This window comes from Eucalyptus grandis, chromosome 2 (genome assembly GCF_016545825.1).
Source record: "Eucalyptus grandis isolate ANBG69807.140 chromosome 2, ASM1654582v1, whole genome shotgun sequence".
Taxonomy (NCBI): Eukaryota; Viridiplantae; Streptophyta; class Magnoliopsida; order Myrtales; family Myrtaceae; genus Eucalyptus; species Eucalyptus grandis.
In genome coordinates, this window is record NC_052613.1 from 53,186,000 (window position 1) to 53,203,577 (window position 17,578).

Here is a 17,578-nt window from a genome sequence, read left to right on the forward strand (position 1 = left end):
CAGTATTTTGTGAGGGAGTGGTTGTGGCAATATTCAGGATAATTATCCATGATTAAACTTATTGTATGATAGTCAATTCATTTCTAAACTTTTCGATTTACATAATTTAGTTATGAATCTTTTAATGATTTACTAATATAGTTCTTTTGATCAATTTTAGCTGAAAATTGACAACATGTGGCATAATTGGTGTTGATATAGACAATTTTTAATGATTTTTTTATTGTTATTATTTTTTTCTTGTTTCTCTTCTTTTCTTTATCTTTTTTTTATTTTATAAATAATGTCTTTTTAGCCAATGGGCTGGTGGGGTTGCCATGGCCTTGGCAATTGTTGGTGACCCTCATTGATGATGGGCAAGGGCCTTTGCAGCGCTCACCGACAATAGATTTGGAGAGGAATGAGAATCGACGTAAAAAACGAGTAAAACACTACCTCAACTATGAAACGGCTAAATTACACCTAAATGCTAACAAAACAACTCTTAACACACTAACAAATTGCTCACTTAAAGTGATTATTCAAGCTTTACTGCAAAGCGGAGCTCGTAAGTGAAACCCTAAAATTTTGCTTCAACTAAACTGTTACTTCAATTCAACTCCCATCACACCTCACAACTCCATGACACCATAACCCACAATTACCATGAAATCCCATAGTTCAACAACTCAAAAATCGAATTTCACGACTCAATTTTTCACAAAACTTTGAATTTGAGCCTCAACCCCAAAAATTACTCTGATTAAATGGATGGATGGCACGAGCACCTTATTGGGCATTCCCAATCAAAGTAATTATAGTTTGGCGAGGTTCACGTGGCATGTATGTGAAACCTCTTTCCCTTTCTTCTTCCTTTTTCTTCTTTCTTTCTCCCCCTTCTCTATCTCTTCTATTCTTGGCATGTTCTCTGCTAATGGTCTCCTTTTCCTCTTTTATAACACTTATTTTTCTTTTTCTTTTTCTTTTCCTTTTTTTTGGGGGTCCCGCCAATATATGATTGGGTCAAAAGAATGCAATATTACAATTTACTATCTTTGAAATAATTTTGTCCTCAAAATTTGAACTTATCTCAACCATTAAACAAACGCAAGTATTTGTGTCTTACGTCCTCATCAAGCTCCCAAGTAGCCACTCTCTCCATATAGAAAAGCACTCTACACATCCATCTACCAAAACTTCCATGACATCTTTAGCAACCTCAGCTCTACCCTCACTTTCTACAACTTCCTTATGATCAAACTCCTGCACAACAACTTTTTTTGGAGGGCTTCCTGATGATGCTAGTACGAACACCTAGAGGGGAGTGAATATGTGTTCAAAAGAAATCTTGACAAATAAATACAAAATAAAATAGTTGCGAGCAAAGTCTGAATAAGGATCAAAGTCTAATAAACGAGTCACCAGGCTTTTGGTAAATGTTTAGAATCTGTTATGCGATGGAACAGACTTCTGAAATAACTTGTAAGTGTGCAACAAACTTAAATAAGAAGAATTAAGAGAAGAGAAGGTTGCACATTAAACTTATAGTGATTCGGCTTAGATCAAGCCTATGTTCACTCTTCCACACTAATAACCTTTTGATTGGATTCAATTATATGATCAACATGAGATTAGAACTTTGAGTTCAAACATTTAGTAGTAGATCACACTATCTCACTAAGTCACTCTTTTGGTATTTCTTTCACGATCACAAACATTTAAGCTCATGAAAGACAAGTGTATGATCAAATTTCGCTCAAACTTTGGAATTATAGATTTTACGCTCCATCTCTTATTTGCTCCTCGGTCCTTGGTCTCCCTCAATACTTCTCAACTTCCAAACTAGTCATTGGATAATATCTAGAGGATTATCTTCCAATCTACCAGTTAGGCAAATCTATATCAAGAAGATTTAGTAGCCATTGAGTGACAAAAGCAGAATCCCAAGTTGATTCCGATCGCTTATATAAACAGAATCTTGGTTTCCATAAGTAGAACTTCTTTGTTTAGAAAGTTCTTGTCTTTAAGATCCAATTGTTAATCAATTAGAATGAGTTAATCAAATCTATCTTGATGTGGAATCAAAATTAGATCATTAGCCATTATATGTTGGGGCTTGTATTACGTTATGTCAAATTGTTTCGTTCTAAACATACTCCGTTCTGAACTTGTCATGTTCTGGACATGTGTCTTGTTTTGGACATTGTCACGTTCTGAACACGTGCTCACTTTAGATGTAATGCCTAAGTGTGTTCCGTCTGAAGTAAAGTCTGAGCGTCTTCCGTCTGAAGTAGAGTCTGAGTGTCTTCCATGTAAAGTAGATTTTACAATATGGATATAAATTTGAACATATTCTGCTTCTGAACATATTTAGCTTTCAGGTCTAGACACAATCTGAATAAGTTTAGTTTCAGCATGGAGCCTATCTTCTTGTTCTTCCAAATATAAACCTTGCTAATATCATTTACACATTTTATTATCTGCACAGTTTGTTACTTAAACATTAAACACATTAGTAGCTTTTGATTTATTTTGTCATCTTCAAAACATCATAAGGGATTTCCCTAACACTTCCTCTATTCTCAACTTCAACAGCCAATTCAAGTTCATCAGTTGCTTTTGGTTTTAGATCTCCTTCAACTTGCTTTGCGAGACTAGCATAAATGTTGTTAATTTTGTTCCCAAATTCAAACTTTTCGCCCTAGTAACACCATCCATTGTCACCTTTGGCACACCAAAGTTTTACTCAATCATTATATTACAACTGGTAAAAGTACAACACAAGTGCCAAAACTTAGCACGGGGGAACACTTAAGTGCTAAAAGTTGTGAAAAATACACATCGCTTTTTTTGAAAATTGGGATATCTGAGTACCAAGTTCAGCAAAGCCTCCTGGAATCTCATGTGGCAATTTTTTATTTATATAACTCACTTATGTGGCTCGTCGGAGAGCTGAGTCAGTAGAGAAAAGTCAAAACGACGACATTTTGCCTCTTATTTGAATTTTAATATAAATATAATTAAATTAAATTCAAAACGATTTTTTTTTTTTTTTCAAAAGGGAGATTGCAGAACGTTGAGGGTTGGGCGAGGGTTGGCGATCTTCGTTGGATCTAGGGGAGGGCCACGACTCTCACCCAAGATCTGGGTGAGGGCTTGTAGATCTTCATTGCCGGTCGGCCAAGGTTGCTTGCCCTTGGCCAAGGCCTAACAACCCTGGCTGACCTTCCCCCCACTATCATTGGCCCTTCTCGGCGATAGTGGGGAGGAAGTGGCGAGGGCTTGCACAACCCTCGTGCAACTACAATCTGCAACTTCTTCTTCTTCATTTTTCTAAAATAATAAATTAGTTTTAAATTTAATTTAAATAATATTTATATTGAAATTCAAATCTGAGCCAAAATAACATCATTTTTTTACTTATCTAACTATGTTAGCATGTAAAACGATATCGTTTTTGGCTTATATAGCCACATCAGCATGCAAAACAATGTCATTTACACTTGTCTCATCAGAAAAATGCCGAGTCAACATTTTGGCATACTTTCTCGCCATTGGTACTTAACCAATCCATTTTACATTGATTTTGGCACTTAAATATTCTCCCATATCAAGTTTTGGCATTCTAAGTGGTCGAGTCTCCATTACAACCCCTCAAGTCCATAGTGACCTTCATAGTATTTGCAAGGTCTTCCAAACCTTAAACATCATGGCACGTACCTCAATTCCAAAAGAGATGTAAATCATAGTACATAACAAAAGGCTAACACACTATAAATTAACACACAAGCTCACCACATCTCATAAAATCTACACCTAAATATCAAAATCTAAGCTTTGATACTAAAAGATGTCATACCTTAAATCATACGGGGATTGGGGGAGTTGATATGGCTGTTCTTCCACTTGGAGAATGTAGCTTAAAATTATAGCTCCCAAAATTCCTCGTCGATAACACTCTCACTCTATCAACCACTAATCAAGGAACCTGAAAAGCATGAAAGATAAATGGAATGAACAATCATAGTCTAGTGAGTAGTGCGTATCTTTTCTAAGCAAATCAAGCATCCACTATGCATGTTTAGAATACAAAAATATAACTTATTGCACTAAATTTTAGGATATAACAAATTTATGAGAAGAAAATGAGTTATATATGCTTCAAGATAGCTATATTTATGGCAAAAATATCAATTTCACAATAATATGAAAACAAGTACCGATGGGTTGGACCATTGATCAAGCTCATCAAAATCATATGCCAATGGTCTATTCCATCAGCCAACCTCAAATCACATGACAATGGTTTATACTGTTGACTAATCTCAAACTCAAATATCAATCATGATCACGCATAACGCCTCATGACAAGGCGACTAAGATTCTCCCTTGGCTAGATCTCCACCTATATTGTTGGTGGCTCGGTCCAAAAGTCCTAAACTAGTATGCATGTCTACAAACTCTCAATGGGCTTCCAATGATGCTGAGTATCAACACCAATCCACAATAACATCCTTGACAATCCTAAAGCCAAATCCATAGTCAATATCACAAATCGATTTACAAAACAAAACATATAATCATTCTCAACCCATTCATCAAACAGAGTATATTTCACAAGGCATTTCTCAAACTATTTTAGAGTCCATTTTAGAAACTATGTTTACAATTCAGTATGTAAAATATTTCACAACACATTTCCTAAAACATTTTTCAAACCATTCCCAAATACCAAAAGTAGTAAATGCCTGATATAGATTGTTATGCAATAAACAAGCTTTAATAACTCATAATATTTCACTTTTGAATTATAATGTCACAAACTTGAAGAAGAGATAGCATCGCTCACTTGATAATGCCAAAATCAAACAATGCGATTCACTCGAACCAACAATCTTGTAATCTATCAATTAAACAAGAATCGATGTCAAAAATGAGTAAAACATTACCTGAACTATGAAATGGCTAGATTACACCTAAATGCTAACAAAACTATTCCTAACATGCTAACAAATCGTTCACTCAAAGAGATTATTTAAGTCTAACTACAATGCAGAGCTCGCAAGCGAAATCCCGAAATTTTGCTCCGACTAAACTATTACTTCAATTCAACTCCCATCAAGCCCCGCAACTCCACAATGCCCTAAACCACGATTTTCATGAACTCCTATAGCTTAGCAACTTAAAAATCGAATTTTGCGACTCAAATTTCACAAAATTTTGAATTTGAGGTTTACCCTAAAAAATTACTCCGGTTAAACGAACAAATGGCGCAAGCCCCTCACTCGGCATTGCGAATCAAAATTATTCTAGTTTGGCGAGATCCCTGTAACGTGTACACGAAATCCCTCTTTCCCTTTTTTCTTCCTTATTCTTCCTTCTATCTTCCCCTCTCCTCTTTTTCTCTTCTCGGCGTGCTCTCAATGGTCTCCTTTTCCTATTTTATAACATCTTTTTTTTCCTTTTTTTTTTGGATACCACGAATATGTGACTTCGTCAAAAGAAGGGAATATTACATGCAATCCTTTCCTTTCGTCGGAACCATCTCGATGAGATCAAGTTTACCTATTCATTTCTATTCGTTGAACCATTTTATAATTATTAGAGCTATCTTGATCTTAAGCCCTCATTGGACCTAATAAACTAATCAATTAAATTCTTAACAAAAAGGGAAGGTTTGATTAACTATTATGAATTCTAGATTTTTTTTTAAAAAATATAGTTGTCTTGTGACTTAGAGAGTGTGTTAGTACGAGTTTGAGAGTGGAGAACGTATTTTATGTGTCGGACAAATAGCATGACGATAATACGCTAATAAGCAAGCCTATCAGAGATAAGGGATTTCCAAACTCGTTCATAAAAGTTAACTTGTGATGTAGGTTAAGGGGCTCGTGATCAGTGAATTACATTACATCAGTTGTGTAATGGACACAGGCTTTGGTTAGCTAAAACATTTTAAGTAATTCTCGTTTTCATTTAAAGGAAGAAATCTCCATTAGTTCAATGTTTCATGTTCCAATGGTGTTTTTGTGTGTGTTCTTTGACAACTTCTTTGGTAAATAAATGTCTCAAATTTGAGTTTGAAAGAAATCGACCCAAGGTGTGGTGATCTAACCTGTCAAAGAAAAGTCCAAAGTGAATGTTGCTGTGGCACCCCGAAACACCTAAGGTCGCCACAGGCACCTATCGCTATACCTAAAGAACGCTAGTTACATCTCTTAGTAGAAGCATCGTAGTTCATAGGCATTTTTTTTAAATGGTCCCAGCGCAACTTATTAGCGAAAGCATAATTGAATATCACCATTTCTCCCTCCATCAATCATGATACAATACACACCACTAAGCACCATATGAAAAGATAGAGCCAAGCCACTTTTATTTACATATTTTCATGATGGATTTTCTCGGGTCGATACAACAAAAGAAAAGCCAAGATTTGTAGCTACACTTGGCCACATCCCAAAAGGATATCTCGACCCCTATAACGATCACGTGTCATCCTCCATCTATCAGTGTTGGCTACCCCCAAAAAGAAACATCAGCTCTCTACCCCTCACGCGGCCATCACACCCATCCTGGCGCGTCGGGCGGTGGTGGTGGCAACATCCCCCTAAACACTCCATCTCGGCGAATGTGGACCGACAAAAACTCATGTATGACTGGGCCCCCAGCCAGGCCCACATCTTACATGACCAGCACTCGAACTCGCACAAACGTCAGACCAGGGATAGTAACGCAGTCGATCTCCGAACACTCTACCTCCACATCAAATGGGAGGCCATAAAAGGTGCCCCACGTGACAGTAGGAAGCTACATCTTTCTAATCTGAAATGTTTGTCCCCGAAGGGGTGAGTACAGCCACTCAGCAGGTAAAAGATCCAATAAACCACTTAATGCATCACACAATACAATCATAACATTCATAGCACAGTACATGTTATTCATGCATCCAAGCATAACTTACCCTGCATCTATGCATATGTCATCATACCATATGTACATACATCCTCATGTACTCATCACTATCATGTCATACATATACCATGCCATAGGTGCACACACAACCATGCACTCATCATCATCATGTCATACATGTACCATCATGCCATAGGTGCACACACAACCATGCACTCATCATCATCAGGTCATACATGCAGCATCATGCCATAGGTGCACATACAACCATGCACTCATCATCATCATTGTCATACATGTATCATCGTGCCATAGGTGCACACACAACCATGCACTCCTCATCATCATATCATATAGCCATGATTCAATTTCCACTTTTATCTTTCAATTTGATCACCACATCTTTCTTTCCTGGGACCAGTAATTGCATCCCACATTTTTATCACTCACACCCTAACCTGGCATCGCAAGAAACCTCTGTCACACACCATCGGGCATCCAGCACCCTCACATTCCGGGCATCTCGCATCCCAACTGGCATCACGAGGCATTCCCCGGGCACAAACCTCCGAGGCTTCCGGCACCCAACCATTCCGGGCATCTCGAAACTCCCAAGGACATTCGGACATGTATCATAATACAACCGGGCATCCACTGTGACACCCCGAACCCCCCCTAGGGTTGCCACAGGCACCTGACGTTACACCTAATGGAACACTAGCCACATCTCTCAAGAAAGAAGTGTCGTAAATCATAGACACACATTTTGTTTTTTTGAAAACGGTCCCAGCACGACTCATTAGCGGAAGCAAAATATATTATCGCCATCTATCCCTCCTAACAACCATGATACAATTGCACACCACTAAATACCATAGGAAAATATAAAGCCATGCCACTTTTATTTACATATTTTTGTGATGGATTTTCGCGGGTTAATACAACAAAAGAAAGCCAAGATTTTCAGCTACACTTGGCCACATCCCAAAAATATACTAAGACCCCTAAAGTAATCACATGACATCCTCCATCTAACAGCGGCGGCTATTCCCAAAAAGAAGCTCCAGCTCTCTACCCCTCACGCAACCATCACACCCATCCTGGCGCGTCGGGTGATGGTGGCGGCCCATCCTGGCGCGTCGGGTGATGGTGGCGGCAACATCCCCCTAAACACGCCGTCTCGGCGAACATGAACGGATAGGAACTCCTGGATGATTGGGCCCCCGGCCAGGCCCACATCGTACATAACCAGCACTCGCACTCGCACGAAAGTCAATCCAGGAACGGTGACGCAGTCGATCTCCGTACATTCTACTTCTACATCCGATGGGAGGCCATAGAAGGTACCTCGCGTGACGGTAGGAAGCGGCATCTTTCTAATCTGAAATGTTGGTCCTCGAAGGGGTGAGTACAACCACTCAGCAGGTAAATGAATCCAATAACCACTCATTGCAACATGCAATACAATCAACACATCATACATATCACTCATGCATCCAAGCATACTTACCTCGAAGCCATGCATATACCATCATACATCTTCATCACAATCATAACACATACATATCATCAGGCCATGGGTGATCATCATCATATCATATCATTTATGCATATCATCATGCCATAGGGGATCATCATCATATCATATCGTATATGCATATCATCATGCCATAGGTGATCATCATCATATCATATCCTATATGCATATCATCATGCCATAGGTGATCATCATCATATCATATCATATATGCATATCATCATGCCATAGGGGATCATCATCATATCATATCGTATATGCATATCATCATGCCATAGGTGATCATCATCATATCATATCATATATGCATGATTCAATTTCCACTTTAACTTTCAATTCGATCACCACATCACTCTTTCTCGGGATCATCAGCTTCATCCCATACTATACACTCGCACCCCATCCTGGCATCGCGAGAAAAACCTCTGGCATTCAGCCACTTAAGGCCACTGGGCATCCGGCACCCCCACATTCCGGGCATCTCGCATCCCAACTGGCATCACGAGGCATCCCCTCGGGCAAAGACCTCCGAGGCTTTCGGCACCCAACCATTCCGGGCATCCTGATACTCCCAAGGCCATCCGACCATGTATCTCTATACATTTCGGGCATCCGGCACCCCTCATCCCGGGCATCCTGATACTCCCAGGGCATTATCATCCGCCACAAACAATTTCCTCATTTATCATTGATCATGTTTACCAATTTACGTCTCAACTTAGCATGGCATGTGAAATAATGGCAAATAAAATCACTTTCATCCTTCGATCTATACATGCATCATCAGTCATCATCATACATGCAGCAAGATGCAATCATTCATAAAAATAAAATTTATGAAATTCATACAATTTGGAATAGTCCATTTATCATGCCTTTTTGAAATTTATTTAAATTCCAGCTTGTACCATTTTTGAAAATATTTAAATTTAATATCCATATGATTCCCAAAAATCATGAAATTAAGGTATGTACTAAATAAGACAATAAGATAATGATTTCATGAAAAACGCATGGCCAATAAGGTTCCACACAAAAGATATCATTCACACAATCACAGCATGAAATTTCGGATAAAAACAGAATGTGCCATTTTGCAAATAATTCGATTAAAATACCCAAACGACCTCCAAAAATTATGAAATTTTACCAGGTTATATTTAAGACATTAAAGTAGATTTTTCGTGAAGACTTCTAGGCAAGATTCGTTTTAGATAATTTCCTATAGTCGTTCAAAGCTTCTGGTCCTTATACCGAAACGTCCAGTGTAGTTATCTCCGAATTACCGAGTTTTTACCCAATTATAATTCTTTTTTTCCTCTGAAATTTGGATATGTTTTACTTCAGGAGGTCCCCTACAACTTTCATGAAGGGATCGAAGTCAAATTCCCAAAGAACAGTCTCCATATGGGTCCATGAAGTCTCGGGTGTCCAGTACCGCGGCTCCAGATTTACCGTCTTCAAGAGTAGGTCGATTCACTAAGCTATACTTGTTCGTTTTACTTCAAATTTGAGTATGTTAGTCTTTAAGATGTTCTATACAAGTTTCATGGAGAAGTCGAAGAGATATTCTTGATAAAAATCAACATGAAACCACAAATCTACCATAAGGTCAGAAAAATCATTCCAGATCTAGTGTCTCCGTAGGATGAGAGTTTGACCCATTAAATCTCCATAATGTTGCACTAAATTTTATTATGTTGTAGTTTAAAATGTTGTCTACAACTTTCATGAAGAAATTAAAGTCAAAATCGAACTCAAAACATGCATAAAAGCTCTCACAAGATTCTGGCTCAGGCTGTTCATGCGAAAACAGCAACACCACTCAAGAACAAGTCATCCTAGCTTCGGTTTCCCCCTCCTAATCACCCAAAATTCGACATTTCTACAAACATACATGCAACACACACATGCAAGAGTAGCAAGAGGACCCCAACTTGCCTCTAGACCGAGGAGAACGACGGCACACGGAATATGAGCAGGCGGCGTGCGGTGGCGACGGGCGACTCCTCCCCCTTCTCGGCTTCTCTTCTCTCGGCCTCACTCCCTCTCTCTCTCGCACGATCCTCTCTCTCTCCTTCCCTTTTATTTCCCCCAAACCTTCATCATTAGTAATCATCACCATGCCACTCAAATTGGCCAATGCATGAGGGTCTCTTTGCCACTTGGCAAGACCCATGCAATGGGCCGGCCACCCTCCATCTTGGGCCTTCCTTGGGCCGGCGACAGCCCCATCCGTGGACCTCCCTTGGGGCGGCCAGCTTGGCCCATCTTAGGCCCATCCCTCTTGGGCCTAAGTCCCAAGCTTAATTAGCCCAATTTCAACCCTTTTAAAATTATTTTAATCCCCATTAAATTAATGTACTAAATTACAAATTAAGATGACTATACACTTGAAATTTTAATTCCATAAGTTCCAATTTATCACACACACATGGCCAAGGATAAGACTTCCTTTCCCAAAATTCATCCATTTAAAGACTCGGCCATACGTCTCATTACAACTCATGGACTAGGAGGCTACAAAATACAAGTAGTGGCACTTCTATCACCTATCCATAGCTCATGGCATATTTAGGGATTTTTTATGAAATTCCGGGATGCCACATCCGCCCATCCCGGGCATCCTGATACTCCCAGGGCATTATCGATCCACCTCCATTAGTTTCCTCATTCATCATAATTCATATTCACCAATTCATGTCACACAATCAACATGGCACATGATGTAGTGACAACAAAGTCAATTTCAGCATTTGATTCTATATGCAATGCTAAATATCATCACATGCTCAGCAATATTCAATCACCTCAACCAATATAATTAATAGGGCTCATGCAAAACAGAATAATCATAAATTTCAGCATTTGAAATTCGCACAATCCAGCTTGCACAGTTTTAGAAAATATTTCCATTAAATACCCAAATGGTCTTTAAAAATTATGAAATTTGAACATGTCATAGTCAAGACATAATGGCAGATATTTTATTAAGGACACTTCACCAAAAGACACTCATAAAATTTGATATAGATCACGCATCACAGCATTTCTATTCTATCAATACAGCTTGCACAGTTTTTGAAACATTTTTGGTTAAATAAGCAATTGAACTTCAAAAAATATGAAATTTGAATATGTTGGAGAGAAGACATACAGAAACATACTTTTCTAAGAACACTTTGCCGAAAGAACTTCATAAAAAAAGATATGACCCATGCATTGAAACTGACTAAACCGAACGCGTCAGATTACTCGGTTTTTAAAATATTTCCGATTAAATACTCTAATGACCTTAATAAATTATGAAATTTAAATATGTGGTAGTAAAGACCGTAAAGTATATTTTTCATGAAGACATAAAAGTCAGATTTGTCCTAGATAATTAATTATGGATGATTGAATCCCTATTTCTAGTACCAGACATTCCAGGTTTAGCCGTCTCCGAAAAATCACAATTTCACCTACTTATCTTCCATATTTTCCTCTGAATTTTTTATATGTTTTACCTCATGAGGTCTACTACAACTTTTGTTAAGGGGTCAAGGTAATAGTTTCAAAGGAAAGTCACTTTATAGTCCACGAAGTCACTGGAGTTCAGTACAACATTTCCAGATCTAATGTCTTCAAGAGAAAAATAATTTCACTAGGCTATACTTATTATTTTTACCTAAAATTTGAGTATGTTTGTCTTTAAGATTTTCTATACAAATTTCGTGAAGGGGTCGAAGTGAAATTTTCAGTAAAAAGTTACATGCAACACACAAAATCACCAAGAGGTCAACAAAACAGCTTCAGATCTAACATTTTCGTAGAGGGAGGGTTTCACCCCCAAAAACTCAGCCATTTTGTCTCAAATTTTATTATGTTATACTTTAAGATATTGTCTACAACTTTCATGAATAAGTCAAAGCCAAAATCAGACTCAAACATCGCATGCAAGCCACTACAACATTCTGGGTCAGACGGTTTACTCGAGAACGGCTTACTACTTCAAAACAACACACTCAAAACTTCGGTTTTTCACACCCTAGACATCCGAAATTTATCACCATTCAAACACACATGCTAGATACAACATGCAAGGGCAGATTAAGGATCCCAACTTGCATCTATACCGAGCAAACAGCAAGCACACGGACGGCAACGAGCGACGGACGCACGGCGGACGGTCGATGGACAGCTCCCTTCCTTTCCTCTCTTCCTCCTTTCTCTCTCGGTTTCTCTCGGTAACTCTCTCTCTCTCACTTTGGACGACACACCTCCTCCCTAAACCGGCCACCTTTTCTTTTCATTTATCTCCTACTCATCATTAGCAATGATTGATTCTTGCATGGATGACACTTGGTCATCAACTTGGGACAAATGGGGAGGACATGCAAAACCCGTTCCCCCCCACCCTTTCCTCACGGTCGACCGCCCCTTATGGTTCTAATGGGCCAGCCAATTGGTCCATCTTAGGCCCATCCCTCTTGGGCCTAAGACCCAAGTTTAATGAGATCCAATTTTAACCCCTTTTAAAACTAATTAAATCTCTATTTAATTAAAGCACTAAATTGCAAATTAAGATAACTATATACTTGAAATTATAAATCCATAAGTTCCCATCTATCATACATATGGCCAAAATAAAACTTCCTTTCCAAAATTCATCCATTAAAGACTTGGCCATACATCTCATTGCAAATCATGGATTAGAAGGCTACAAATTACAATATTGGTACTTCCATCACCTATCCATGGTCCATGGCATATTCAGGGATTTTATGAAATTCTAGGATGCCACAGTTGCCCAAACTTGGAGGAAGCAAAAATTACTGAAACATATTATGTATTGAAGTTGTATTCCTATTTTTAGTTGGCGAAGGATTTTACAATATGTTGTTGTTCGTCTTTTTGAAATTGATGTGTCAAGACAGACTTTTAGTTGTTACTTTTTGCTTAATTTAAATCTTGTGACATACGTGCTCTCACTTTTATTATGAACACTCGAACTTTAATAATATTCAATATCTTACACAGTTTTACTTTTATTTTTTCATTATATTTTTAAAATTTGGATCGCATTTTAGATTTTGATGGGAAACAAATTTTGATGAGAAAAAAATTATATATTTGCATTCATAGTCTTCTAAGCATTTACAATTAATAGAATTAGGAAAACAAACAGAAAGACAAAGTCGGAGCGTGTTACACATGAACTTTTTCTGGGATCTGCAAAGCTATATGATGGACTAAGGCATCATTGGCGATGCAATGATTCATATCCGTTGGATAAGTCCAATTTTCGGACAGAATAGCGACTTTATTAAAGTCGTCGGCTTTCAGAGTTGTGCGTTGCCCAATGGGATCGTTGTGTCAAGAGTCTCTTCACTAAGGGTGTGCATGGTCCGGGTGGGCGGTTCCCGGCCTAGAACCAGGAACCGCCCGCTAAGGACCGGTTCCAAAAATTTGGAACTGGAAACCATTCGTTAGTTGCATGGATCCACCCGAGAATCGGACCGCCGGTCCAGTCCGGTTCCGGGTGGATCCATAGAACCGGTCTCACCAATAATAATATCGTTTTCCAAATCCCACCATGAGTACTTTTCATATCGAGTAATATTTTTATTTTTTAAATCGAACCGGCTTAATTAAGGGTACCCTTTTTCTTTATTTTATTGGAAAACACTACCAAAGAAGGGAAATAGGTTTTTTCCCCATTTTTGAATCATTTCAGTTAAAATCTAAAGTATTCTTTAAGTTTAAGGTTCTGGACAATTGTCATATGTAGATCGTCTTTTCCTTTATCCCCTAACAATGCCCAATCTCTTACAACCTTTGTTTTACTGAATTCTTTTTATAGAAACAATTCCACCAAAACTTCACATTTTCTTGAACACAATGTCCTATGTGAGTCCCGAAAGTATCATTTAAAGGAACCATTTGTTGAGTTGCTAAAAAGCTACACATTATACTGAATTCTTATAAAAACATGGAAATCATGAGAGGAGAGAACTCTAAAATTTAGGTTTGCTAATTAGTAATTTAGAAATTTATTTCAATATTAAAAATTAATATATTATTATAATATAATTGGTCCGGTTCGGGTGGGCGGATCTGCCCATAGAATTGGGAACCGGACCGGTACCCACCGGTTCCCATAAATTGGAACCGGGAACCGGACCAGTTCCCTCAAGAACCAGCGGTTTCGGGCAGTTTTGGTCTGGTTCCGAGTAGTCCGGACAGATCCCAGTTCTTTTGCACACCCCTACTCTTTACCTATGTAACCGTCAACGAAATTTTTCCATATGCTTTTTAATTTCTTACAAATATATTCTATGTTCTCTTCTTCTTCTTTTTCTTTGTTTTTGTTTTTGAGGCCACGTAGGCATGGCAAGTACGACGGTCCGGCCGATTGAATGATTTCTCGATTATTGTTTGTTACCTGAAAAAGAAACGTCTTGTAAGCTTTAGTTTTGACTTGTTGAGCATTTTCCTGCCAACGTCAAAAATTCAGAGAAGATTGACCCTTTCGAACATTAATATTTATTTCATCTAATCACATGTCTGGAAGTCATTTTCAAAGTTACTGTTTTAATTAAGAAAAAATTAAAACTGAGATAGATCCGGCCATTCATTACTTAATAACACGTATACTCAACAACATGTAATGTGGAAAGCGAAGTTGTGAATATGTTTTTTTTATGTGATGAACATGCTTTAATAACTTGTAATATTTCACTTTTGAAATATGAGATCACAAACTTGAAGGAGAGATAGTACCACTTGGGAATGCCAAAACCAAACAACACGACTCATTCAAACCTATGATCTCGTGATCTATCAATTAAACAAGAATCAACGTAAAAAATGAGTAAAACACTACCTCGACTACGGAAAGGCTAAATTACACCTAAATTCTAACATAACAACTCCAAATGCGCTAACTAATTGCCTCCTTAAAGCGATTATTTAAGCCTAACCACAACTCGGAGCTCACAAGTGGAACCTCAAAATTTTGCTCCAACTAAACCATTACTTCAATTCAACTCCCATCAAACCCAAGCTCCACAATGCCATAATCCATAATCCCATAGCTCAGCAACTTAAAAAGCGAACTTCGCTGCTCAAATCTCACAAAACTTTGAATTTGAGCCTTAATCTGAAAAATTACTTCGGTTAAACAAACGAATGGCATGAATACCTTATTGGGCATTGCAAATCAAAGTAATTCTAGTTTGGTGAGATCCTCGTGACATGTACACGAAATCACTCTTTCCCTTTCTTCTTCTTTATTCTTCCTTCTTTCTTTGTCCCCCCTCCTCTTTTCTCTTCTCGGTGTTCTCTCGATGTCTCCTTTTCCTATTTTATAACACTTGTGTTTCTTTTCCTTTTCCTTATTTTGGTTACCACCAAAATATTTCTTGGTCAAAAGAAGGGAATATTACACCCAATCCTTTCCTTTTGTTGGAACCATCTCGATCAGATCAAGTTTACCTATTCATTTGCATTCATTGAATCATTTTATAAGTATTAGAGCTATCTTGATCTTAAACCCTTACCAGACCTAATAAACTAATCAATTAAACTCTTAACGAAAAGGGAAGGTTTGATTATATGTTATGAAGTCTAGATTTTTTATTTTTTTTAATATAGTTATCTTGTAACTCGAAGTGTGTTAGTGCGAGTTTGAGAGTGAAGAATGTATTTTATGTATCAGTCAAATAGCGTAACAATTGCACACTAAGAAGTAAGCCTATCATAGATAACGGAGTTCAGAAGTTGTTCATAAAAGTTAATTTGGGATGCAGGTTAAGGGGGTAGTGTATTTGGTTGATTACATTACATGAATTGTGTAATGGACACAGGCTTTAGTTAAGTAAAACATTTTAAGTAATTCGCATTTTCATTTAATGGAAGAATCTCCTTTAGTTTGATGTTTCACGTTCCAATGACGTTTTTTTTTTTTTTTTTTTGTTCTCTAATAATTTCTTTGGTAAATATAAGTCTTGAGTTTGAGTTTATGAAAGAAATCGACCCGATTTGTGGTGATCTAACCCATCTAAGAAAAGTCCAAAGTGAATGTTGCCTAAACCTAGAGGAGACAAAAATTACCAAAACATATTACGTGTTGAAGTTATATTCCTATTTTTAGTTGGCAAAAGATTTTACAATATGTTGCTGTTCGTCTTTTTGATATTGGCGTGTCAAGACAAAATTTTAGTTTTTAGTGTTTGCTTAATCTAAATCTTGCGACATACGTGCTCTCACTTTTTATTTGAACGCTTGAACTTCAACAATATTGAATATCTTACACTTAGATTTACTTTTATTGTTTCATTATATTTTTAAAATTTGGATCGCATTTAGATTTTGATGGAAACGAAATTTTGAGGAGAAAACAAAATTATATATTTTTATTCATAGTCTTTTAGGCATTTACAATTAATAGATTTAGGAAAAGAAACAGAAAGACAAAGTAGGAGCAGATGAACTTTTTCTTGGATCTGCAAAGCTGTATGATGGCATCATTGGCGATGCAATGAGTCGTATCCATTGTATAAGTCCAATTTTCGCACAGTATAGCGACTTTATCGAAGGCGTCGGCTTTCAGTGGGGTGCGTTGCCCAATGGGATCGTTGTGTCGAGAGTCTCTCTCTTAACCTATGCAATCGTTAACGAAATTTTTCCGTAAGCTTATTAATTTCTTACAAATGTGTGCTCTTTTCTCTTCTTCTCCTTTTCCTATGTTTTTGTTTTTGAGGACACGGTAGGCATGGCAAATACGATGGCCCGGCCCATTGAATGATTTCCCGATCGATGTTTGTTACCTTAAAAAAAATTGTCTTGAAAGCTTTTGTTTTGACTTGTTGAGCAATTTCCTGCTAACGTCAATTATTCAGGGAAGAATGGCTCTTTTCGAACATCAATACTTATTTCAACTAATCACATGTCTGGAAGTCATTTTCCAAAGTTACGGTTTTAATTAATAAAAATTAAAAACGGAGACATAGATCCGGCCATTCATATGCTTAATAACACGTATAGTCAACGGCAAATAATGTGGAAAGTGATGTTATGAATATATATTTTTATGCAATAAGCATGCTTTAATAACTCGTAATTTATTACTTCCGAACTTTGAGGTCACAAACTTGAAGAGTT